Below are 26,036 nucleotides of genomic sequence, written 5' to 3' on the forward strand. Positions count from 1 at the left end.
TAACCACCAGTGGCGGTCGTAATGGATGTGTCTGGTCACGGTGGATGTGTCTGGTCGTGATGGCTGCATCTGGCTCAAAGGGGATTCTGGGGAGACAGCTCAACACAATAGCCAAGGGCTAATTTGAACAATGTACCCACCTAACCACAGTGCTGGTCAATGTCTGACTCAAGCCAAATTTGGAAAAAACTGACATCTGTAGTCTGTATGTAAATATGACTATAAGTAAGTCAATCATCTTACTCCATAAATAGTGGACAGCCCAGGGCCCCTTGAGCTCTCCTGCATGGCAGCAGGCTGCACACCAGGATCTCCCCTTGAGTAGGGACACGTCTCAAGGTTACTGCTCAAGGTTGAGAGAATCCTTATCGCGTCAGATACTCGGTAAGTGATTAATAGCACGCTAAACCTTGAAATCCTGACTAAGTGATACGAAGGATTGATTGTGCACATACAATCCTTTAGACATAAATGGTTGACCAAGTCTGGGAATAAGTCTGGATCCAGCCACACCTAAACTCCCCTCTGAGAAGGGGTTTAGAACACAAGGGCGTCCTTTCTGAACTTCATGACTCAATGGGAGGGTCTCCCTGACAGTTTTGTCTGACCCTGTCCTCTAAGCAGTAAACAATCAAGTGTACCTTGCCATCAAATATTGTTAAACCACAGTTGCATTTACTATCAAACTTTGTTAAATCGCTGTTTTATATCAATAAACTTACTGCTACTTCTCGCTTAGGAGTGAAGTGCGTCACTCCATCCACGACAGCTGGAAAGGTCCATGAGCAGTCCTTGGTCGGGAGGATGAGAAGGGTTCTGTGGGGGAAAGGGTGACTTTTTTCCCTCAAGGAGGAGCAGCTTGTTACAGGAGGTGAGGGGAGCGATGGGGACAAAACACTGGCACTGCTGCTTGTTCATCCCCGATTACTCTGCAATAAAATGGAGACCAAAGAGGTAATAGTGCTCAGGAACACAGCTTGGGAAGGCTGGCTGAAGTTGCTGAGAAGGACAGCCAAGAGCAAAGATGGGCAGCTGCCCTTGCCATCTTTGGTGAAGAAAGAAGCAAAGCTGCCTGGTCTTGAGTTTGGTCTGCAGGGGTAAGAATAAGGCAGATGTCACGGCTGTGCATGAACGTTGCCACCTGCAGGGCTTCTACAGATCAAGGCTGGTTTTATAGAGCTGCCAGCTCCAAAATACCACGTAGTCCTGTCCCCCCTATTTGTATTTTAGTGTGTTGTAACAGGCAGGCGTTCTGGCTGGCTGCTCCTCCGGTGAGATGCTGCTGGACTCATTTTGGCTGTATTGCACTGCTGAGGGCTTACAATGAGATGAATGCGTGTAAACTATTATCTATGATTGTTACCCTATTATTATAGGATTGTAGTATGAATGTTTGCCAAACTGGAAACCATTATCATCATTATTTACATTTTATTCTGGGGATGCCCTTGGTGCTGCTGCTGTGGTAAAAGGCTGAGCTGAGTAGACCAACCTATTCACCAGATCATAAATTAAGCTAATCCTTTGCATCTTCTAACACTTCTTGCCTCTTACACATAAAGCAAGGTGGTTTGATTTAAGCAAATGAGATTGTTCATATTCCAAAACCAATCTGCTGTCCTAAACCTTCACTGAAGGGGAGGTAGGGTTTCTTTGCTCTTCTTGAACTGGTCCTGGTGGGGACGTTTCACTGGAAGTAAGGGAGTAGATCAGGAGCAAAGGTGGTTTTAGTTAGAAAGACCATAGTACCGTATAAAATTCATGGTAGTCGTAAGGTGTGGCTGAGAGGAAGGTACAGTGCTGTACATAATCAACAAGCATTCGTATATTCAGTTTCTAAGATCACTTCTTAATCAGACAGCAGAAGTGCTTGCAGGACAGCAGGCTGCTGGCTTGTGCTCCCTTCTCTAGAAGAAAGAAAATCTTTCAAGGGTGACTTTTATTCTCAAATGATTTTAACATTTTAAGATCTTTTGAATCAGAGTAAATAAATGTACTAGGCTTCCTTAAAGATGGATGGAGTCACTAGAAACTTTTCGCTAGCTGTTGAAATACATACTGTAATTTCCAAAGTACCTTGTTTACCTTAAATATGTGCAGGTGGTGATGGTTTGTAAGGACCTAAGAAGAATCCAAGGGCCAAGTTCAATATTAATTTTGAAACAGCTTTGCCAATTAAAGAAGTTAATTCTAACAAACAACAGAGGGACAATGATTTTTTTTTTTTTAAATTGTTGCAGCTGTTCTACATAAAAAGCCATGAGACTGCTCCTACACATACACTGAGATGCTGGCATGTGTGTCTGTGTTTTTGTAGTTATATTTTGTCCCTTTTAACGTAAAGCTTGCACAGGGGGCTTACTTAGCATCTTTTAAAGATGAGCTTCTGTAAAATTTTACTTGGCATTTAACAGTGAATTGAGTCAAGAGGGGCTTTGCAGGACTGTTGAATTAGAAAAAAATTAATTGAATTACACTTTTTTTGCTTGTTATATAAGCACATTCTTCAAAGCCTGAAGGATTTTATGTACAATTTAGCCTCGAAACAGTGAGGTGGGGCGCTCAAATCTTCATTTTGCAGACTAATATAAACTGAAATAGAGAGAAGTGATTTGCTACTTGTACTATAACAGCTGCATATAGTTTTGGAGCCTTTAGTCTTAAACCTATGGTCTAGTGAGTGAAAAATACATGCTTTTACAGGGGCATCTCAACAAGGCTTTTAGAGCTTTCAAATACACACTACAATGACTATCTTTGAAATACTCCTTGTCAGACAAGACTTCCCCGTTGAATGGTAATACTATGAAACCTAATGTTTCTGTTCTTACCCACCATTTCACTTGTCTAAAAATCTAAGCAGCTCTTCAAGTAGAGTTAGGCTTTGGATTTTTTTTTTTAGTTTTGGTTTGGGGTTTTTTTGCTTAAGGAAAATTTAGGTATTCGCTGAGAAGCTGTGCTTTTTGATTACTTCAAAGATGCAGTGCTCCATGAAGACTGGGTACATATTCAAACCTTCACAGCTCGGAATAGATCAGTTTTAGGGCTGGTATTCAAGAATGTCTTGTACTGCTGATCTTAAAAATACACAGAATTGGGGATTCTTCAGTATTTCACGTGCTTGCTCATCTGTCTGTGATACTCCATGAGAGAGAAGCAATAATATGTGAAAGGAAACAGGTGCAAGAAGACGACTGATACTGCCTGAAAGGAAGGCAAATAAAAGCAAATAAACTAAAAATTCTAGGTGGCCCCAGAGGAAGGTTGCGGAGGGTCTCCTCGGGGAAATGCTCTCCGGGTGGGGGGTTTGAGCACCCGGCAGCCGGGCGGAGTGGCCGAGGCCACCCAGGAGATGGTGCTGTTGAACCGGGGAAGCGGCACAGCCCTGACCCAGAAGCATCTTTCAATGCGGTCCTCCCTGTTTTCCATCTGTGTTGCATGTTATTCTTTGGGGTCCTCGTTTTCTCTCGGTTGAAGAAGGTGTCAGTGTTGAACCCGGAGCGTACGCCGGTCTGGTACGTAATGCCATTCCCAGCCAGACAACCCGACGCCCTCGATGGAGATGACGCTAGCGCTTGAAGGCGATGTTTTTCCCTCGGACTGCGTGGCCGGCGAGATGGTAATGCCGAGGCGGGGAGCAGCTTCACAGCTCACTGCCCTCATCGGAGCAACTGCCTGAGAAGCGCCGTGCCAAAGCCAACCATTTGCCGGGTGCCCGCTGCGTCGCCGCGAGGGGTGGGCAGCAGCGGGCCCGCTCGCGGGGGCTCCTCGGGGACCCACCGCCTGCCAACCTCCCCTCCGCCATCCTCCGAGGCGGCCCGTCCCCGCATACACGTGTCTGGGCAAGGTAAGCGTGAGGGCGGCTCCCTCGCTCCACGGCGAGGACTCGAGTGGGGCTGAGCGCGGGGCGCGACGCCGTTTCGCCGCTGGCGTACGGCGGGCGCGGGATGCGCGGAGCGGAGGTGCCGCAAACACCGACGGAGCGGCGTGCAGCTCCGGGGCACCCTCGCCCCGTGTCTCCAGGCACGAGGCACCCACCTCCCTCCTGCGCCGGTGGGCCGCAGCGAGCACGTGGGTCTGCAGCCGGCTCGGGCTGGGAAAATTTGGGGCGGCGAAGGGGAATTTGGGTTTCTGTCAGTCTGGGGTGTCTCAGCGGAGCAAGAGGTCAGATGGTTGTGGTGACGTTTTCTGTTGATTTGCTGGTTTATTAGCATCTTCTGGCTGGGTTCAGAGGTTTCAAATCTGGCCAGAAAAGAACAGCAGGAGCTGGAACAGGTCAGCGGACGCCCTGGCAGTGGCTGTAGCAGCACGAAGTCACCAGGCTGGGTATTTGCAGAATATTCAATGGAAGAGTTCAGTAAAGGTCTTTTCCCCAGTTGCAGGAGGGCTTATGTCTCTGAACATTTCTGCATGCGTAACCAGACAGTGACTGGGGTTTTATATGTGATAAAAATCAGCAGCTCTAATTCCCCAAGTCTTCTACTTGAGCTGTTTTCTATCTATCTGAAGGGGTATTACCAAAATTAGGTCTTTCTACGTTCAGGCACAGAGGCAGAAAGCAAGCCTACTGCCGGTATTTGAGTGGTTTACAAGGCCCCACTAAGTGCAGCCGCCTTTCTGCTACGAAGGCATTTTGAGTTTGTTGCACCCAGCTCTCTGTGGTTGAAGTGACTGTGGCCGCCAGTGGCAGTGAGGAGCGAGCCATCCGTGGGGACGATGGCCAAACCGCACGTGGTGTGGACCTACCAGGGAGGCCAGTGGTATGAGGATTTGAGGATTATGTCTGTTGTGCTGTGTTTCATTTCCTCTCTTCCTAAATCATTAACAGCAATTCAATGGCCAGAGGTAGGCTGATTTTTTTTTTTTCCCCCCCAACTACTTGCAAACAATAAATGATTTAAAGCTCAGCTGACACTTTGTGGGGGCTTTTAATGCATGAGTAATCATTTGGCAGTGTATGAGGAGGGAGCTGGGTAGGGAAGGGGTTGAGGAACTCTGTTGTCCCGTGGTAATTAGGTGTGGCAGCAGCAGGAAACCAGAAGAAAATACTGAAGAAGTATTCTAACAATTTAGGAAGGAGCATAACAGAAATAAAGTAGCCTGAAGCAAGCCTGTTCAAATACCCTTGCTTTTCATGTGAACCTGAGGTACAGTTCAGCTCGCCCTGCTGAAGACCTGTCAAGTTTAAGGGCTGGGGCTGGATGTTGCTCAAGCCCAGGCCTCAGGAGTGAGTGCTGTGAGCAGGAGATGGTTTAGGGCTCAGGCCACGACTTTGACTCAATCAGCGTGGTCCTGCACATCTCTGTCTCAGAAAAATAAGCTCTTCCTATGTATTAAAGGGGAGTCTCAGCAGGCACCAGACAGTAAGTTACTATTTTCTTTTAGGGAACATTTTGCACTGAACTCTTGGATAAAATAAAGTGCTAAGGATCGGCACAATGACTCAAACCTAGGAGACCTCTCTCCTCTGAGACCCCAAATCACCAAGCTATAGCGTCAGCCTTCCTTTCATCCCAGAAGTTCTGCGGTTCTTTCTGAGCCAGGAACCCTGTGCCAACAAGTGGGAAAGCGCGTGCTCTCTTCTCTCCCGGCGCCTGGTGCCCTGCCTGGTAGCCGGGTGCTTCATTTGAGATGGGCAATGCTGGCTTGACCTCCCTTGCATGCAGCCTTTTGATGTCCAGAGCAAGTACTATAATCACTATGCTGCTGCAGAAAAGCAGCTGCTACCACCAGGTTTTTAATGATATGGATTACACACTCCAGGTTTGCCAGCTACTGCCTAGTTTCTGCCTTTGGCAGGTCTAAAACAGGGAGTAGGTGCCTTTTTTTTTTTTTTCTTCAGCCTGGGCCAGAGCCATAAGTAGGTATGGAATTTCAGATCAAAATTCCCCCTTTTTTTAGATGCTTAAATCCTGATATTTTGTTCTTAATCTTAAGCAATATGCAGGAAGGAATTCAAGACAAGATTGCGTCTGAAACTGCTAACAGACATGTTAATGTAATATGGTCCAGTAGCTTAGTGGGAAATAAAGTACAGAAAAGTGACTGAAATTTGAACTTCAGAACCTCTGGGTTTTGGTCATGTTGAAACAGTTAGTCAAGAAAGTTCCTGAGGGAAGAGTACAGGAAGAAAACCCCTTAAAGATGCCATGAATTCCACTTAAGAACAATAATAGAGTCCAGAGGGCATGTATGTTGCTAACAAAAATAATACTAGGCAAGTAAAGAGGAAACCAGTGCAGCTGAATGGCAAGGCTGGGGAGCTTTTTTGAGTCAAATGGGAATCCTTCCAAATTTAAAAATCTAAGCTTAGCTTTCCAATATATTGGTTTATTAATTAGTGTAAAGGCTAGATGAAAGGGAAATTGAAAGGAAATATGGTGGACTGCAAACAGCTAAAGGTATAAAATAAGAATCCATCAGGTTTGTCAGTCAGAAGAGTGGGAATAATTAATTGGCAGTTCAGAAACTGGATCACTGAAGATGAAAGGCAGAAATTAGAGAAGATAAAGCTATTGCTGAGAATCTAAATTATTTCTTTGCATCACCCTTCAGCACAGAGAATATCAGAGCAATACCTACTGGGACTTGCTCTTTTCTGGTAATCAAGATGTGTCAGAAGAAGAGCTGGAACAAATCGATAATTTAAAAAGCAGCAAATCATCAGCTCCAGATGGTACATTGAAAAGTTCTGAAGTAGCTTAGTACAAAATAGCTGATCTGCAGCAAAAATATGCCTTCCCTAATTAAAAACAGCTATTTCATTGGAGAAGTGGAGGGTAAAAATTATACCCAAACTTAATAACAGGATTGAGATAATTTGAGGAAGCGCACACTCTTTTTACCCAGACATACATTTCTGGTTTATAAACTGGTTGAAAACAGAATATAAAGTAGGAGGGAAAAAAAGAAGGGGGGGGGGGGGGTGGAAGGTGGTGTCATGATAGGATCTAAAGAGCAAGATTTCTGCAAAGAAAAATCGTGTCTCATCATTAATCTGTTGTAAACCCAACTAGGCCAGTCTTGTCATGGACAAAGAAGAAGCAACCACTGTAATTTAGATAAACCTCAAAGGACCTTTGGCCTATGTATGATACTGTGAATCAAAAAGAGGGGAGCTTGCTGTGTATCTCTTGGCTGACGTGACCATGCCAGGCTGCATGTCGAAAAAGCCCTGACCATCCTTGGCATCTCCATGTTGCATCAGTCCCATGACTTGTTCCTGCTCTGTGATGGTGTTCTCTCACCTACGTGATACTGCTTTCAGCTGCCCTGGGAGGTGAGAAACCAAGAAAGGGGACAAGTGATCTGTTTCCAGCCTCTGAGAAAGGTCAGCCTTGGGTTGTTTGTGTGTTTGTTAGGTTTACTAGTCTGAAAAGGTGAATATTGTTGAGAAAGCTGACACACGGCTTTCAAATTTTAAGTCCTACAGAGAATGTAAAGGCCGTTCTGGGGAGCTGCAGGAGGGCAGAAACTAGGAGTTGAGGAGCATCAGTGGCAGCTGTGGTGGGGAGCTCTGAGATAGCAGCTTTGTGGTGGATGCATACATGGGGAAAGAAAAACATTAACAAAAAAGTTAAGACCCTCCAGCTTGTTTGGTAATGCCAGGGACTAGCTGAATCCTCTTTACCACTGTCAGTGTCACTCACTAGAGGTACTTATAGTACTATTTTTTTTTTAAAAGGTATCTTGAATTAGCTATGTAACAGGAGGAATTTGGTACTAGGGAAACAGAAAGGGAACACAGCAAAGAATCTAACTTCAGAAGAAGAAAGAAAAGGGAATGTATTAATCCCCCCCCCCAATGGCATGCATAAATTAATTAGACTCAGTTTCAATGTCAACATCGTTTAACAACATCCCTGTATGTTTCTATTGAATACTCTGGATGAGGTGAGAGGAAAACGTCATCAGAATCCAGATATTTACCCTTAACAACGTGGCTTTTTCTATCTTAATTTTATGCAAATTGGGATTATTTGTGGCCTCCTCATTGCATTCTTTGTTCCCATGTGCTGCTACAAAGGTACCCACCTGCTTCCATGCTGCCAGCAAAGGCTGACAAACTGCCCATGTTGCCTGGAAAAAAAATCTCAGTAGGATTCTGTTGAACAGGTTTTTTCTTAAAAAAAAAAAAAAAGCCCAAAAGCCCAAAAAACTTTAACAAATATTTCATGCCCGGACCCTTTGTTAGTAGAAATTAGCAATTTTCATCAATTTCAACCAGTGGTTCTTTGATCTTTTAGACAGACAACAGAAGTACTATGTCCTTGTTTCCATTTCTCCTTTATCCTTTGTTTTTGCCTGTCAGTCCTCCTCCATTTCTTCTGATCTCTGCTTCCATGTATTCTTCCCTCATTCCTAAGATCTCCCCTTCCTTGCCCCCCTTTCCCAGGTGTGTGATTCTGCTCTTGCTCATCTTCCTCTATACCGGCTCCTGCCTCCTCATAGCATTGTCAGCTCACAGCTGTACTGAGTCTGGTGCCCAGCCAGAGTCAATTATGCCAGCAAAGTTAATTAGAAGGCATAGGATGCTGTGCCTCCCTCTTGAGATCTGTACATCTCAACATCACAGCGTGCTCTGCTGATTAGGAAATACTGATTTTTAGTAACATTAAATGATACAAACTAAAGAAAAAAAAATATCTAAAGGCTTCTGGAATAACCCTGCTGGTTTTCTCTCTGCTCTGTTCTGTGCAATTCTTTTCATATCAGTAAGCTCCAGTATACAGCACTTCTAATGTTTCACTAGGTATTTGTTAGGGAACAGCATCAGCCACAAGATGCCTGGAGATGTGCTATATTTATGGGTGATAAACTAGACTGTAGATTTTAGAAAGACTGTGTTTCACCTTTTCCTTCAAATTTCCTATGCAGTCACAGAAGGGAGGAAAGGATGGTGCAGAGGTGTCCAGGACACTTTTAAATTAGCTAATTTAGATGCAAAATCAGTTTAGCCATGGCAGCATGGAGCAGAGCAGCATGGCTGATTCACTCAGCTCCCCAGCAGTCCTGAGGGTCCCACTGCTCAGCTCTTTCAGTGCTCTTTTCTACAAGAAAAGTCTCCCCTCTCTTATGCCATGGTACGCTGTGGCTCATGTCGTCACACAGTAATCCAGCTGCTTGACGTGACAGTTAGATGATATGCAGGCTTGTGGGCTCTTCCAGCTGCAAGATCCACAGTAGAGTTGAATTGCTAACAGTTCAGGGTCAGTAGGTTTGGGTCCTTCTGTCCTGGTTTCAGCTGGGATAGAGTTAACTGTCTTCCTAGTAGCTGGTACAGTGCTATGTTTTGAGTTCAGTATGTGAAGAATGTTGATAACACTGATGTTTTCAGTTGTTGCTCAGTAGTGTTTAGACTAAAGTCAAGGATTTTTCAGCTTCTCATGCCCAGCCAGCGAGAAAGCTGGAGGGGCACAAGAAGTTGGGAGGGGACACAGCCAGGGCACCTGACCCAAACTGGCCAACGGGGTATTCCATACCATGGGACGTCCCATCCAGTATAGGAACTGGGAAGTGGGGGCGGGGAATCGCTGCTCGGGGACTGGCTGGGTGTCGGTCGGCGGGTGGTGAGCAATTGCACTGCGCATCATTTGTACATTCCAATCCTTTCATTATTACTGTTGTCATTTTATTAGTGTTATCATTATCATTATTAGTTTCTTCTTTTCTGTTCTATTAAACTGTTCTTATCTCAACCCACGGGTTTTGCTTCTTTTCCTGATTTTCTCCCCCATCCCACTGGGTGGGGGGGGAGTGAGTGAGCGGCTGCGTGGTGTTTAGTTGCTGGCTGGGGTTAAACCACGACACCTTCCTTTCCATTTAGGAAAACACCCATAACTGTCAAAGCTCAAGAGAACTAAGACCCTACAAAAAACTTGAACCACTTGTACATCAATGCCATAATCAAATGTTTCTTTAGAACTGATTGCCATGCCTGAGTCTCAGACCAACATGCAGTGATCTTGTTACTTCTACACCGGCAGAATAGCAGACAGTTCTGACATCTCTTCCCATGCCCAAAACTACTTTGGGCTGGATAACACAATAAGATGTTGATGATGGTTGCCTAGAGCAATTGTCAAAACCACTTCATTCATTATTAAGACAAAGAAAATTTTCCTCCTTGGTAGCAGGACTATGGAGTGGGACATAGAGATTATAGGCACGGTCTTGGGGAAAAGCTTTGTGTTAATTATCAATAACATCTTGTGAACTCTTCTAAGATGTCCAAGTTGCGAATGTTTGGCTGGGCTCCAGCTAGCAGAATAATATAGATATGTTTTCTGATCATCCTGCCAGAATAAGGCAAATTGTAACTATGCACTTTGTGATTTTTTTTTTTTTTTTAATTTATCCCCCCCCCCCCCGCATGGCTTAAGGTAGGGTCTCCGAGTTGGTGGGCAAGTCGTTTTTCATTTTTTACCTCCCAAAAAACTGGAGTGGGAGAGTGAAACTTCAGATCTTGTGTCTAGAAGAAATTGCTATATAGTTTTCTACCTGGAGAAGTTGAAGTTAGAAGAAAATTAAAGCTAATTTTTCTCAGAAGAGGTGTATTATTTTGTCTGGTCAGTTACTGTGAGTTTGTTTTCCAGAACTGCTGAGTTCAGCTGGAAGTTCAGGTGCTTGGTGACTTTTAAAATCATGCCCAGGGTTTCCAAATCCAGGCAAAGGGCCAGGATGGTTTAGGTATTAATTCTGGCCCTGAGGATGAAATAGAGGCTCCCCCTTTCAGAGGGACCCTCTTACTTCAAGGACTTCAGGGATTATAAGTACTGAAACCTCACTGTTTGAAGTCCTTTCCACTTTGAGGTAAACTGAATTCCACCAGGAAATGGAGTCCTCAAGTTCAGCACAAAATGATGCAGTCCCAGATAGGACACTGCATCTGAGCCCTTTCTAGATTATTATTTGACACTCCATTTTTCTTGTGGAGATCATAAAAAGTGCATGATGGAGCTCTACAACATCTCCTCTAAAGAGTACTGGAAACTGGTAATCTGAGAGGACAACAGGATCCTATCAGCCTAAATTTTATTAGGTAGGCAAATCCTTGTTTCACTGCATCAGTAGCTGGGTTAATACTTCATTCTGTTCACTGTCCTGCTTTGATTGGAATTTCAAATGCTGAAGCCAATCTGATCATTGGTTTTTATACTTCTGCTTCCAGTTGACCACGCTATGTTGCCATCTTGCTTTTTCAGTCTAGATGTCTCCATTTAGATCTTTTGAAAACAAGTTTACGCTATTCTGGCATGCAGAACATTCCCAGCAAGTCCCGGAGACAGGTTTCTGGGGACTTACTTGACTTTGAGATAACATCCTGGAGTATGGAGGTATAGAGCTATAATTGGTTTCTCAGAGTTAATTTTTTCCTCCTATTACTTGACCGCAGATGAGTGATTCACTCACTTAACTTTAGATTGGCTCATGAGATTGAAAAGCCCTTACTTGCACTCATATTTTAAATGTCTCCTACCATTACTTTATAAATAGGCAGTTGAATGATAATAAGTTTGAACGCAAAGTACCTATTTTCTTTACCACATTGAAGTGTAGCTGAAAGCATTCAAAGTTTGGTGTAGCTGTTAAGAAAGTGATATACTGTTTTTCAAAACATACTGCTGCTTTTGTTGATATGCCCCACTGGAGCTCAACAAATGTATATTACTTTTATTACCATGATAATACAAGCCTGTACACTTTCTGATGAAATTCAAAGAGGTATTTGTGTTCTCTTCTGCTTGTAATTAGGCAGAGCAAACAGTTCAGGAGGAGACCCTGGCCTCTTACTGCAGTTTGTACAGGGCCTGTGGTCATGATGCCAGAGCAGGAACTGTGAGACTCTAGGTTTTGTTACTGACTCTGCTGGAGATGCTTTCTCCAGGACTCAGGTTCTGCTTCCTGTTACATCAATGACTTAACCTAATTTTTTTAACCAATGAACTAACACTGATTAACCCACTGAGTAGGGTTTGTCCTTGAGCCTGTTTCTGCAGCAGCAGTGACAAGTGACCAGTGATGCTAGGTTTGTGCTGTTTCTGTGTCCTCCTCAGGAAAATGGGCTGTATGTTGCGGCATACTGTCCTGGTTTCGGCTGGGATAGAGTTAATTTTCTTTCTCATAGCTGGTATAGTGTTATGTTTTGGATTTAGTATGAGAAGAATGTTGATAACACACTGATATTTTCAGTTGTTACTAAGTAGTGTTTAGACTAAGTCGAGGATTTTTCAGCTTCTCATGCCCAGCCAGCAAGAAGGCTGGAGGGGCACAAGAAGTTGGGAGGGGACACAGCCAGGACGGCTGACCCAAACTGGCCAAAGGGGTATTCCATACCATGTGACACCCAGTGCATAAACTGGGGGTAGTTGGCCTGGGGGGATCGCTGCTCGGGAACTAACTGGGCATCGGTTGGCAGGTAGTGAGCAATTGCATTGTGCGTCATTTGTCTTGTATATTCCAATTCTTTTTATTATTACTGTAATTTTATTATTGTTATTATTATCATTATTATTATTATTTTTTTCCTTTCTGTTCTGTTAAACCGTTCTTATCTCAGCCCACATGTTTCACCTTTTTCCTTCTGATTCTCTCCCCCATCCCACTGGGTGGGGGGGAAGTGAGTGAGCAGCTGCATGGCTGGGGTTAAACTGCAAGAGATATACAGGCTAAAAAGCACTTTGCTGTGGTGCTGCTGTGTCACAAATGGTGTGTAAAACCTGGGTGGGTTTTAACATGAGAGTTAGGCAAATATTGGCATCTGCATGGAGGTGTCTACGTGTGAAAAGGCTGGCTGTACTCTGATCGTAGTCAATGATGGTCAGTCAGTACTGCCAGAGGGGTCCAGAGAGGTGTGCAAGTACCAGGGGCTTGGTTCAGTTGCTTAAACTTAGGTGCCTGGTGCCATTTGAGATGCCCCAGAGTAAGTGGGACATCCACAGGGACTTGAAGATTTGGCACGGGACTTTTGCTGTTCTGGAGCAGCAGCTGCAGGCCACACCAGACACCTCCAGCTGTCAATTTACACAATCAACCCTCGCTGTCTGCTTGAGGGTAGGCTGAATTGCTCTCAAGGGTCTGCTTACTGTATTGGCAAAGTGTCCCAGCGATTGCAATCTGGACACATCACTCACATGTAGACACCTGGATGGAGGCATCTTCACCTCCAACTGAATCCAGTCCCTTATGGCTAAAGGTACAGGTCTGGCTCCTGGAGGCATTTAGAGTTAAGGCATCTAGGTAAGCAGCTCCAGAGGGCAATACATGCAACCTATTTTTAATACCTATTATAGGATAAAATGAACTGCCCTCTGAAAGTGCCTTTCATAAAACTGACTACAGAGAGACACTAGGCCTATTAGCTGTTTAACTTTCAGGTTAAGAAAGTGAAAAGCATCCCATCTTTAGTTCAGATGTAATCCTTTTAACTCCACTGACCCAGAAACAGCTTTCTTCAGTTACTTTCAGGAATGGCTGTATGGGAGACCCAATAATGATATTCTGAGCCTCAGGAGCATCTTGAATGTTTCTGAACTTTGCAAAATGAAAGATAGTTGGAATTGAGCTAAGCTTAAGCTAAAAGCTTACTGTTTTCCCTTCTCCAGATAAAACTTTACGCCTTTGCAGCCCCCAAAATCTGTGGAAATGAGAATACTTCCTTGCTCTATTTCTCTGGACAATTTCAATCTTTACCACCTCGGTGGTGGTTTCTTATCCCCTCCCTCTATTTTCCTCCTTTTTGAGAGATGAAAAGACCACAATTTCACTAAGGTTGGTCTGGGAGACATACAAACCATGATAGCTGCTGGGGGAAGTTTAGTGTGGGAGTAATGACATTTTCAAATTAAGGCTGGCTGACCCAGATGCTCTTTATAGTCGTATCTCATTTACAAACTTAAGTGAATTATATGGTCAAAGTTTTAAAAGGAGGCGGGAGGGGAAAAACTGGGACAACTGAAAAAGTGCAGCAACAATGAATGTCTGAAAAGTGTCATAGGGACTGTATAAATCCGCAATTCACTGATCACCCTGGGGACATGGGGAAGTGGAAGTCATTGTACAAAAGTAAAAGGTAAATCTTCAATGGGTGTAGGCTGAGTTAACTGCAGTGGGATTAATTTTTACTTACACCAATGAGAATCCAACTCTCACCAGTGTGGGCTGATGGCTGTGATGAGAAGGTGATAGTGTCAATTTGATATATCATTAAACAATATTATTTTACCTCCATAATTGTCCAGAGTGTAACATTCTGCAGTTGCTTTGATTAGTTTAGCTTTTTATCTGTATATAGATGGTGAGAATGACTGGAACTTTAAATGGAACCCACTTATTTATTCTTGATTTACATATACATAGAAAAATACACATTTATTTATCAAGTAGAGTGCATAGAGCTGTTGGGATGAAAGAGCCAAGCAGATCTTGGCAGCTAGCAGTTTCCTCATGGTCACTATTCTGTGCTTAGATCCATGCAGAGGGGTGTATGTGTTTGTATGGACTTCTAAGGAGACCAAGGAACAACACGACACTGACAATTTGCTGTCTGTATTCCTGTGGTGCCTTGTTTATAAAGATCCTAAATGATCTTACAAGGTGTAATGAAAGGAGGGTCACAACAAATATGATGCCACATTTGTCAGGAACACCTGAGAGGATGTCCCATCCTAGAGAAGCTGCCGAAGGTAAGTGCTCAGAGGGAAGGCGACGGGGATACTTTTGGCATCCTGAAGTGGGAGATAACATAACCGGGTTGTGCAGTGTAGCTGAAAATGTGGTACTTCTAATGAATCCACACCAATTGTTTCCCTTCTTCCCCTCCGTGTCTGTGCCTCCCTCAGCTCAGCCCTCTATACATCTTTCTTTGAACCAGCACCAAAATCTCTTGCTTTCAAATTTCCATAGGCAGAATTGGATTAAAATAGACGAGAAATAAAGCACCTCTGCCTTCACATCCACTTTTACTGCTTCTTGTAATTCTTTGAGTTGATTTTTACCATCCGTTCTCTCCTCCAGATGCTGTCACAGCTTTCATACGTCAGCACAAAGCTTAGGCAACCTCATCAATCAGTCATCCTGCCTCAGGGCAGCAGGTGCCTTAACAGGCATTATTTGCTGGAAGGAGAGATTTCACTCGGGTTAGGCTGGTGGGAAAAATATTTGATGTTGGCAGTGGAATTGGAGGAAAATCATGGTCCTGTGCATGTTGGGGGTGGCTAACTCTGTCACTAGAAAACATCATCCTTCTTTTGGAATAATACATCTGACAAGTGAACCCACCTTCACGATTAGTTTGGATCATAACAGGAAAATAAACTCTCCTATATAGAAGACACTGCTTGTCCTTCACTTATGTAAGTCAGAGCTATGGCTTCTGGGCTCTTACTGAAAGCCTCCTTTTCTCTGTACTTTTCCAGCTCATTTGATACAGTTTTGTGTTTGGGTTTTGTTTTTTTTTTTAAGGGTTTGAAAAAAAGATGTATTAATTACACAAATGCTTGGCAGAGAGGAAGGCTCATGTCAAAAGGTTTAAGCTTCGGGTTCAATTTGGATGAATGCCTGAAATTTAGCTCTGAACCAGTGGCGGTCTTTGAATTTATAAATACTAATATCCACCTGAGATTCTGGTCCAAAGCAAGAGCAAGACTTTTATTCTGTTCAGGTTCCTCATCTCTGCTTTATTTTATTTCATATTTTATAGCAAATTAGCACTTTTCAGGCAAGCAACAAGTGGCATGGCTAACAACCATGTAGTGCTTATTCTTTCTTCCCAGCAGTTTTGATGAGAATGGCCAAGGTCTTAAAAAAGCATTTGATATTTTTGAGAACACTTGCAAAATTTAATACAAATTGTCTTTGGGAATTTGTCCGCTCTTGGCTGGCCCAGGTTAATCAAATATGGGGCATGGGTTCAGCATCCTTTCCATTCCCCAAAGCTGTGGAATAAGCGAGTGTCCATAACAAAGCGTTTAGCCACAGAAGCCAGCGCCCAGGAAAGGAGTGATCAAATCAGATAAATTGGAGTCTGAAAACAGCTGAAGGCATGACCATAGGACAGGAATTACACTTTAGTTATGATAAAATTGTAGGATTTTAAATGTTCATGCATTTAAAAATTAGGAATTTATGTGTTCTTGCTGTCTGAGTAGAAAAGCATTATAGGATTTAGAACTGACATTGAACACATAAGTGAAACCTGGATTTGGGATTGGATATGTGATAAAGTTAGGAAACTCAGAAGGGATTTTTTCTGACTAATTGGTAGGACCCTATGGAGAAGTGTCTGTGGTACCACGTGCTGTGTAAGCAAGTATGTCCTTACAGTCTGCTCTTCCCCACATGCATGTTTTCATATGTATTTGCCGATTCCTGTTCCAACACAGATAAGTCATGCTGTAATTTCTTGGCAACAGGCTGTCTGGGTGGACTTGGGAATTTTCAGCTTATGGTAAGGCTGGAAATGTCACCAAGGCAGGGCATTTTGTGCTGGTTGGGGATTTCTGTTTCCAGTTTCAAGAAAGCCAAGACAGACAAAACGTTACCTTTCTGACTGCCATACACACTTGGTCTGAGCACAGGGCTGAGGGTATCCAGCAATACTTTAGTCTGAAGGAACTCTTCTTTCACCTGCAAGAGGTGAGCAGAATTAGGATCTTCTTTTCTTAACCACCCATGATTGAATACTGTTAGTATTTAATACTTGTATTGAATCTCAAATAATTGCTAAAGTGCTGAACTGCTGTCTTGACTTATCCACATGCAATTAATAATATTGATCACTCTACATATTGACCTTGAGAGTTAATAACTGTTTTTTTCCCTTAGTTTGCCTTGATGAATGGTGCTTTCTACATGCCAACTTATAATTTTGTCAAGCTGTCAGATCACAAGGTCTGATCCTGCAGACACTGAAATGCAAGCAGCACTTGCTGAAATGGCTGTTTCTTTGGGATTAATAGGACTATTTACATCCAGGCTGAGAAAAAAAAAAAAAGTACTTTTTTAACGGGATTTGGCCTGGGGGGAAGTCTACACAAATGTTTGTGTATGAGTCAAATTACTTGAAAGCTGGGTAGGATACTTGTGGAAAGATTTGGGGCTCCAAAAGCCAGGCCTTATTTTCTCCATCAAATAATAAAGTGGTTCTTTTTTTCCCCCAAGCCTTTCCTGAAATAAACACCCTGGTTAAGACACAAAATAGAGAGATAATTGAAACAATTTATTTGTCTCATCTCATTTGGAGGGACCTTTAGAGGTCTTTTTGCTCTAGGTAGTCTGAACAACATCTTTTTTCCCAATTGGCCTTGAACAAACTGAAGAATTCAGTTATGGTTACCTTTTATTTATAGGCTGCCTTGCTTACCTAATCATCTTCTTATTAGTATTATCTTATAATGAATCACCAGTACTGCTCTTGTTTTGCATGACATTTTTCTCTTAAACTCCTATTGCACTATGTACCTGTATCCATGTGCACATCCCTCTAATAAAAAATTTTCTGTTGAGATCCCTGCTAGAAGGATCAGAACTACTGCAGGGCTGGAAACAGAAAATTTAGCAAATAGGCTTCTGTCAAAGTTTCTGAAACATTTTTATTCTCTGCTGCAGAGAAAACCAAACAAATCTGGAATGTCTGATGTGGCACTACCAACCCAGAGCTTGGCATCACTGAGAAAAGCTTTGCAGAGCTGTATTATCCAAGAGACAAATAGCGAGGGAGTTGTGGGGAAGAAATACGCCTCTTCACATCAGTTTTCTCACAACAGCACTAATGCCCTTTCGCGGAGCAGTATGTGGGAATGATGCACTGATAATCTCACTGCTCCTTCTTTAGAGCAAATGGAGCATGTTGTCCCATAACAGCAACCACCCAGCACATCTTTAGCACTGATTTGTCTCCCCCATAGACGCATATAACTGGCCGCCTTTCCTTTGGACTACTGGCATCATCTGAAGACACCTTATCTTTGTAAAAAGCATCTTGATAAGCTATTCAAACACTGCCTCTTCCCTGCCTTTGTACTCATTTATCCTGTCCCCATTGCATCCTCAGTTAAAGCAGATTATTGCAAAATCCATTTAAAAAGCACAGCAGTTTTATACTGAAAGATATCTAGAGGGCAGCAAATCCAGAGGGAAATCTCATCCTTCAGTGCAAATGAAACCTCCTCTTTTATTTCATTTCTGAAAAATCAAGCACGGAGTTACATAAAGGCTTTTTTTTTCTCTACACAAAGCAGCAATAATAATAAGATATCTCTATAAGGTTGAGTTACAGTCATACCTGGAAGCAAATTTTTAATTTGATTAAAGCTTACTGTAGTGGGCAAAGACTCTGAAGTTCAGGTATGAGTTATGAAGAAACTGCTCGGCCATCCATAATCCTATCTGAAAGCAAATGTATTTTTAGAGTACTGCTGTGCGACATGGAATGCTCCCGAGTTATTTGTGCATAACCGCAGTTGACGTGGAGGATATATTTAATTCAATATTAAGATTGTGCTACCGTTTGCAATTCTGTTATTCTTCATGTTTGGTTCAAATTGTAGATGGCCAAACAGTAGCTGGGACCCAATTAACTGTTAGCAATGGAAATCAAGGCTTCTGTGACACCTTGTTTTATTGTATACTGCATTCTCCAGCACATTCTGAAAACCTTTGAGAAGCATTTCTACAATTACACCTACTGAATTTCATCACCAACAGTTAATGTGTACAGTAATAGGGATGTTGGAAACTTCTGTCTCATCTCTCTTACATCTTATGTTTGGTACTTGAGGTTTGGAGCTTGGCCATCATGAAGTTATCAGAATGCTTAAAAAAATACAAATCATAGTTTTAAAGTATCCATGCAAGTTATTTGAGGTTTTACTCCATTTTTGAAGATTTTCACTTTAATTGTGTATGGAAAACTGGCATTTGCCTGTTGAGCGGTGCAAGTAGAAGCAAATCAGTGCAACTTTGTGTGTACACTGGCAGTAACTAGAGGGAAAACCAGACAAGCTCCTCTGAGCACACTTGGGAATACTAGTGCCTAAACAGGGAAGCCATGCTGAGTGCTTGAGACACGACCCCTGGAACATGCGCAATACAGCTGTGCCATTTGAATTTGACATTGTGTCCAGCCCGGGCTGCAAGCACAGAGGTTAAGGATCCCAGGAGAGCATCCCTGGGCACTGAGGCCCTGCTTCTGTTTCAACCTGCTGGGAGGGACTTCTCCCATTCCTCCCTTTCTGAAGCTGCAAAATGGGGTCAATGAACTGACTTCAGTTGGTCTGATGTTTGCTTTTATATCTACTGATGAAAAATGTGATATAAGAGCTGTGGGTGATTGTTATTATCAAAGGGCAACATATTTGCATTGAAATAGGATAGGATGTATACAGGAGAGAGGAGGGCTGGGTCTGCGTGATGAGTTTTTTGCTGGAAAGCATGCTTGAAATGAGAAGGATTTATGTGGTACCCTGTCAGTGTGTACGGCAAAGCTATACCAGAGCACAGACAATTTCCTGCTAATTGCATTTTTTCTGATGTACAAACCCCTTTTCCTGTCTCATACATGTGGTGATTTTGCACAGCTAGCATTACAATACATTAAAATATCAGGGAGTGTTTGTCACTGGAATAGTCAATTGTTACTGAATATACAAAAGGCAGCAACTTCTTTAAATGCCTGATATCTCTGAACATTCCTATGTTTCTTCTGCAGAAAGGGAAAATTCCCTTTCTCCCTCCAGCTTTACTACAGTTTTTCTTTTGCCTCGGGTAACTATTTATAAGGTGACCAGTCAGTGGTTTCCAAAGCAGCTGCAAGTTGAGAGGTGCTGGTTCAGAATGACACATTGCTGAAACCTGCTGCCCTGCTACTATTTAATGGCAATATATAACTGCCTTTGTTTGTTTGTTTGTTTTCTTTCTTTTTTTTAAGATGCTTAATTCACATGCTTCAGGCATCGGGCACTTGCAAAACCAGGAGCTTTTGCCCTCTGAGAGGCATCAGCCTTTCCTCCCTACATAAGCAGGGTGAGCCTGGCCATCTGTGGGCTGGATGCGGCCCTCTGACTTTTACAGAAAGAGGCTTCGTGGCTGGGATGTCAGCTCAGAGCCTGATCTGGGAGACGAGATGCTACTTGGGCAGAGTGGAGGGAGGGCAGAGCACGCAGGGCTGTGGCAAGGCGGCTGCCAGGGTCTTCTGGGCAAGGGAAAATGGCTTGCAAGGAGGGGGACCCCTGCCCCTCGAGCGGCTGGGCTACGGGTCGGTGGTTGCTGCAGGCAGAGGATAGTTGGTACCTGCCTGGGGTGGGAAATGGTTGTAAAATGGGGAAAGGATGCCCAGGTCAGGGGATCTCACACAGGAGACGTGATTTCTGCTGGCAGCACTCTGTAGCATCACCCTCAATTGTCCTGTCCTTTTCCTTGACTGCGCAGAACGGGTCCGTTTCATGGGCAGAGCTGACTGCAAAAGGGGTATCGTGCATACCGTGTCCCGTGAGAGGTGGGTATATCTGAGCTGTGACAGGTTAAACTCTGTTGGACTCCCGTTGTTGCTCAGAAAACTCTTGCTGCATTGGGCTTCATAGATTAAATATAAACACCATTTACGTCTGCTTAAAATCTGAATTGAGCTTGAAATTTATGTTCAGTCCAGTGGTGAATGTAGCTGCTGTTAAATTGCTCCATTAACTATAAAGCAAAGTTTAATCTGCTGTGTTTTACTTTCCTGAAGTGCTTCTAAGCACTGGTAATCTTCCCTTTATTGCATTCCTTTAACTTTACAGGAAACTGAAAGCTTTGTCCTAAAAAAAAAAAGGAAGATCTTAGGATTAAAATACCCATGAAAGCAATGCAAACATTCAAAAAAGAGAGAAGGAAGGATCAGCATTACCAGCAATAATGGAGAGGAGCAACTTGCTGCTTTGCCTTTTCCTTTCCAAATATCCAGCATGGTCAAAGAGCCCTACTAGTAGATTACCTCAAGTACTTGTTGAAAAGAGTACAAGTGCAATCCAGAAAGGCAATTACTTTTTTCATTCAGATAGAATTTTTCGGCTTATAACATGTAGTTAATTGCCTCTTTTTTTTTTTCCTCCTTTTTTCCTGTAATGGTACTTTGCATAGGTTTAGTCATCCTTGAGGGCAGCTGCTCCATCTATACAGCAATTGCCACATGATTACCTCTTTAATGTTTTCACTGAGTACTTTGCTGGTTAACCTCCTTAACTGGAGAGCTGCTTATTGATATTTATGTCTTGTCAGCATAGAGGTTCATTAAGCATTGGTAAATGACATGTTTTCATATCTGCTGACACTAGAAATGCAATATGATCAATTGCAAATTGACTTCAGTGCAGCAATAGAGTGCATTTAACACACATCAGTGGATCATTCGTACAAGCAGAGCTGGAATTTTTATGGCTGTTTATGTGTCTCTAATATCCAAGTATAAATTCTCCCAAGTCAAGCAATTCTTAGTGAAACAAAATGCAAAACTCAGTCCAACAAGTGATCATGTATCACAGGCCAGCTCTTAGCACAGGCAATTTTTGCATGGCAGGATGCTGAAGGTTGTGAAACAGCCCTGATATTGCCTCATCTCTGCCAGGAGGCAGAGAGGGGCTGGTCACACTCAAAGAGTTGCAGTCAGTGGCTCGATGTCCGCGTGGTGTTCCTCAGGGGTTGGTATTGGGACCAGCGCTGTTTAACATCTTTGTTGGCGACACAGACAGTGGGATTGAGTGCACCCTCAGTGAGTTTGCTGACGACACCAAGCTGTGTGGTGCAGTTGACATGCTGGAGGGAAGGGATGCCATCCAGAGGGACCTTGAGGTGGGCTTGAGAGGTGGGCCTGTGCAAACCTCATGAAGTTCAACAAGGCCAAGTGCAAGGTCCCGCACATGGGTCGGGGCAATCCCAAGCACAAATACAGGCTGGGCGATGAGTGGATTGAGAGCAGCCCTGCGGAGAAGGACTTGGGGGTATTAGTGGATGAAAAACTGAATATGAGCCAGCAACATGTGCTAGCAGCCCAGAAAGCCAACCGTATCCTGGGCTGCATCAAAAGAAGTGTAACCAGCAGGTCAAAGGAGATGATTCTGCCCCTCTTCTCTGGTGAGACCCCACCTAGAGTACTGTGTTCAGCTCTGGGGACCCCAACAGAAGAATGACATGGACCTGCTTGAGCAGGTCCAGAGGAGGGCCATGAAGATGATCAGGGGGCTGGAGCACCTCCCTTATGAGGACAGGCTGAGAGAGTTGGGATTGTTTAGCCTCAAAAAGAGAAGGCTCTGGGGAGACTTTATAGCAGCCTTCCAGGGGGCCTACAGGAAAGATGGGGAGGGGCTCTTCAACAGGGAGTGTAGTGATAGCACAAGGGGTGAAGGCTTTAAACTGAAAGAGGGTAGATTTAGATTAGATGTAAGGAAGAAGTTCTTCACTGGGTGAGGGTGGTGAGACACTGGAACAAGTTGCCCAGAGAAGCTGTGGATGCCCCATCCCTGGAAGTGTTCAGGGCCAGGTTGGATGGGGCTTTGAGCAACCTGGTCTAGTGGAAGGTGTCCCTGCCCATGGCAGGGGCGGTTGGAACTAGATGATCCTTAAGGTCCTTTCCAACCCAAACCATTCTATGATTCTATGATTCTATCTCTTGCAGGCATTTTCTCCCCAGCCTCAGGCTGCACCAGGAGCAGCTCCCCAGGGCTCTCTCTCACTTGCTGGCTTGCCACCACCTCCCTTTCTCTGCCCGCTCCTTCTCCATCAGGAGGGTAACACCAAGTCTTGCCTACAGCCCAGGCTAGTCTGGAGATGGCTTTATGTATGTGTGAGTCCCAGAAGCCAAGCCAACAGCCACCTCTGTGGCCAGGTCCTGCTGGGGGTCAACGATGGGGAGTCAGGAGCTTCCAGTCTCTCAGATGTGGTCTTTTACTGCTCTGCTGCTTGCTCTTCTGGTAAAGAAGCCAAGCTCACACTAAGCTGGGTCCAAAGTGCTGCTTTCTGATATTTTCTTACTGCAGCAGCAGTTCCTGAGGAAGCTGCAGTTGCTTTTAATGGTTCAACCCCATTTTTAAACTGACAGTCAGCCTTGGGGATGCTGGGGTCGGAGGGCAGGGCTCTGAAACCTGTCCTGCTGCACATGGTGGTAGAACATCCACTGCAATAGCACTGTTGGGCACTGGGGATCTCCTGCAGTGTGGAGGCTTGGGGTGTGATCATCTGTATCAATGCTCTAATCTCCTCTCTAGGATGAGCTCCGACCCCAGGCCAAAGGCACCAAAACAGTGACCACGTCCCCTCAGGGTGCTTGTGCCTAAGAGTTTTGCTGGGTGTCCCTCCCTGGAGTGCAGGTTGCCTGTCCTGTTTCCTTCTGGCCACAATTTCTAGGAGCTACTGCTATTTCTGTATTTCTGAGACTGCTATCTGCTTTTAACCAATGTGCTTGGGCTGGAGTAGGTCACCTTCACAGACACCTCTGAATCTCTGCACCCCTTTCTTCAGAAATACGTCTCAGTGGCAGGGGTAAATTTTTCAACTCTACAGATCCAGGCAGATTTTATGATACAGAATTGCCATCAGAGCTAGGAAAAGCATAACTTTATCTTTAAAGAAAAGAAGAAAAAAAAATATCTTTTTGAGCAAAGGTCTTCATTAAAAAACATCATCATGTCTCAATTTAACAAACCACTGTAAAATAAAAGAAAGCCATGAATGCAGGCGGTAGCCCTGCGAACATCCAGTGCTGATTTACTATGCCAGGACGTATCTCCTGTAGAGTTAGATGATTATTTTTCTTTACTGCTCTGTCACACATTGTTGCATGTCTGATATTCCTCACCAGTAACTGAGAAAAAGCAGAGAAGATTTACTTCCATTAAGTCCATTATTTTATCTGCTGGAGGAAAAAAATTAATGGCTTGTGTTGAAGTCTCTTTGGGAAGAAAGTAAGATCTTTACATTGTTTTAATGGGGGTAGCTTTGGTAACTTAAAATCTATACGTAAGTTGAAACATCTTGACATTCATCTGAAGTATCCTGGCTCTTAGCTTATGCTTTTCTTCAGCTGGAGTATTTGCAGTATGCTCCTGGCTTTATATGCTGTGTTAACTTTTTTGTTTTGTCCTATGAAAATGAAATTAAACTTCAGATTGTCTCTTTTGCATAGAAAAAGCATGAGCTTCCAATCTAATCTGTTTGGTTATTGACCTTCCTGAAGAAAACTTTCAGTGCTGTAGTCTTTGTGATTTTAATTATTGTCACTGAATATCCGGAATCATGTTTGCTCATGTGCAGCTGAAGTACTGGTTGTGTCTGCTCTCTGTGGATCGAACCATGTGAAATAGCATTGTTTCAGCACCATGAATAACAGAACACTAAATAATACTATGGCTCCCTAACAAAATGGCTTTGATGTAAGATTCCAATATCCTTATTTTGTTACAGAGCCATAATACTAGTTTAACGTTCTGTTATTCACAGTGCTGAGATGATATTGATGGACTTGTTAGGAGTACAGCTGTGGAGTTCATGCTGAGGTAGAGTCAGACATGTGAAGGCAAATTTCAATCCAAGTTTAAGACTATAAGGTGGAGCAGATGGCAGAGCCAGTGATTTCAGTCTTGGTTATCAACATGCTGATTGTCCCCACACCTTTTTCCCAACTCCATTGTTTTTTAGCACAGTGCAAGGCCAGATCCTGCACCAGGGAAAGCTGCAGTGCACTGGTAGCACAGGCTGCAAACTGTGTGTTTGAACAAGGCATATTTTAAAAAAGAGGGGGAAAAAAGGTACCCATTGGTCACAAAATTAGAATTTTTGTTTAAGGAAAATAATGGTAGACTTGACAGAGGTTAGAAAGGTGAAGACAAAGGGGCTGTCTAGGGAGGTTTGAACGTCCGAGCAAAAAGCGTGGTGATTCCACTAAATTCTTGACAATTTAACCAAACTCTGCTTGTGCATACAAGTATGAGCAACATTTGGAAGGAAAGAAGGAAGGAAGGAAGAACAACTGCCCTGTGTGTTTTCAGAGCACATATACATTCCTTCTAGCATTCACCAGGAGGGATAGTATGCTAAAGTATGGTATGCACAGACCCAGTAATAACCAAATAATTTGAGATCATGGGGAGTTCTTACCATTTTCCTTTCCTTTCCTTTCTTAAAATCAATTAAAAAGCAATTTATTTCAAGAACAAAACTGCCTGAAATATCAGGAAAATGGCTAAGTAGATAATTTATAGATAATTCTAACTCTGGGTGATGATGCCCACTAACAACAAAATGCAAGAAAACAAGATCCCAGAGCTCTTTAAACTGATCTCTTACAATCTGCCAGAGACCTGCCAGGGCCGGGCTTTCTCAGAGGCACTGCAGACTCCATTTCTGCAGTCTCTGGCTTTCCAAATAGCAGAGCCACTGCCAGGCTGTAAGGTACCTTTTCTCTGGGCTGCCTCTAGAGCCCGGGCAGAGCTGTGGTGCTTTGCAGATGGGGGAAACTGCCTCTGAGTCCTTCTGCAGAAACCATCATGGTCTAGCTCAGGGATGGGGGCAGAGATTTGTCACTCCCTGGCTCAGCCTGTGTGTTTGGAGGCTGCTGCCCATCCCAGAGCTGTAGCCGGGCTGGGGGCAGAGCTGCTGGCCCAGCCAGGGGTGCAGGAGGACGCAAAGCAGGAGCTGCTGGAGGCTGTGGTCCTGCTCCGCATGGCTCCTCTGGTTTTGACAGACTGGAATCCGAGTTTCAAAGTTACACATAGCTGCAAGGATGAGGAAGAAAATTGACCAGAAATACCAAAAGGACCAGTGTTTCCTCAAGGAGGATAGATTTATTGACTGTCTAGACTGAAGTTACTTTTGTATTCACACTTTAAAATTTTTAATTAAGTTTAAAGTTTACACTCATACTGTCTAGCCATTCCCTGGTTAGTCTTATGAAAACATTAACCTTGACATTTTGACAACTTTTTTCCTTTCATTTAATCTCTCATTTAAAGTTGTTTTCATTGTCTGTGGTTTAGCGATTCCCTTGGTCCGCTTACACAACGCAAGCC

General features: G+C 43.6%; 1 long non-coding RNA gene across 1 annotated transcript in view; it reads left to right on the top strand.

The window, feature by feature from the left end:
- Positions 1-3,374: 3,374 nt before the first annotated feature.
- Positions 3,375-26,036, top strand: part of LOC128139937 (uncharacterized) — a 179,537-nt gene continuing 156,875 nt past the window's right edge. The window contains exon 1 of the long non-coding RNA XR_008234557.1: positions 3,375-3,847. This is a non-coding gene — a long non-coding RNA (uncharacterized LOC128139937). The remainder of the gene's footprint in view (positions 3,848-26,036) is intronic.

The sequence above is a fragment of the Harpia harpyja genome, chromosome 3 (genome assembly GCF_026419915.1).
Source record: "Harpia harpyja isolate bHarHar1 chromosome 3, bHarHar1 primary haplotype, whole genome shotgun sequence".
Taxonomy (NCBI): Eukaryota; Metazoa; Chordata; class Aves; order Accipitriformes; family Accipitridae; genus Harpia; species Harpia harpyja.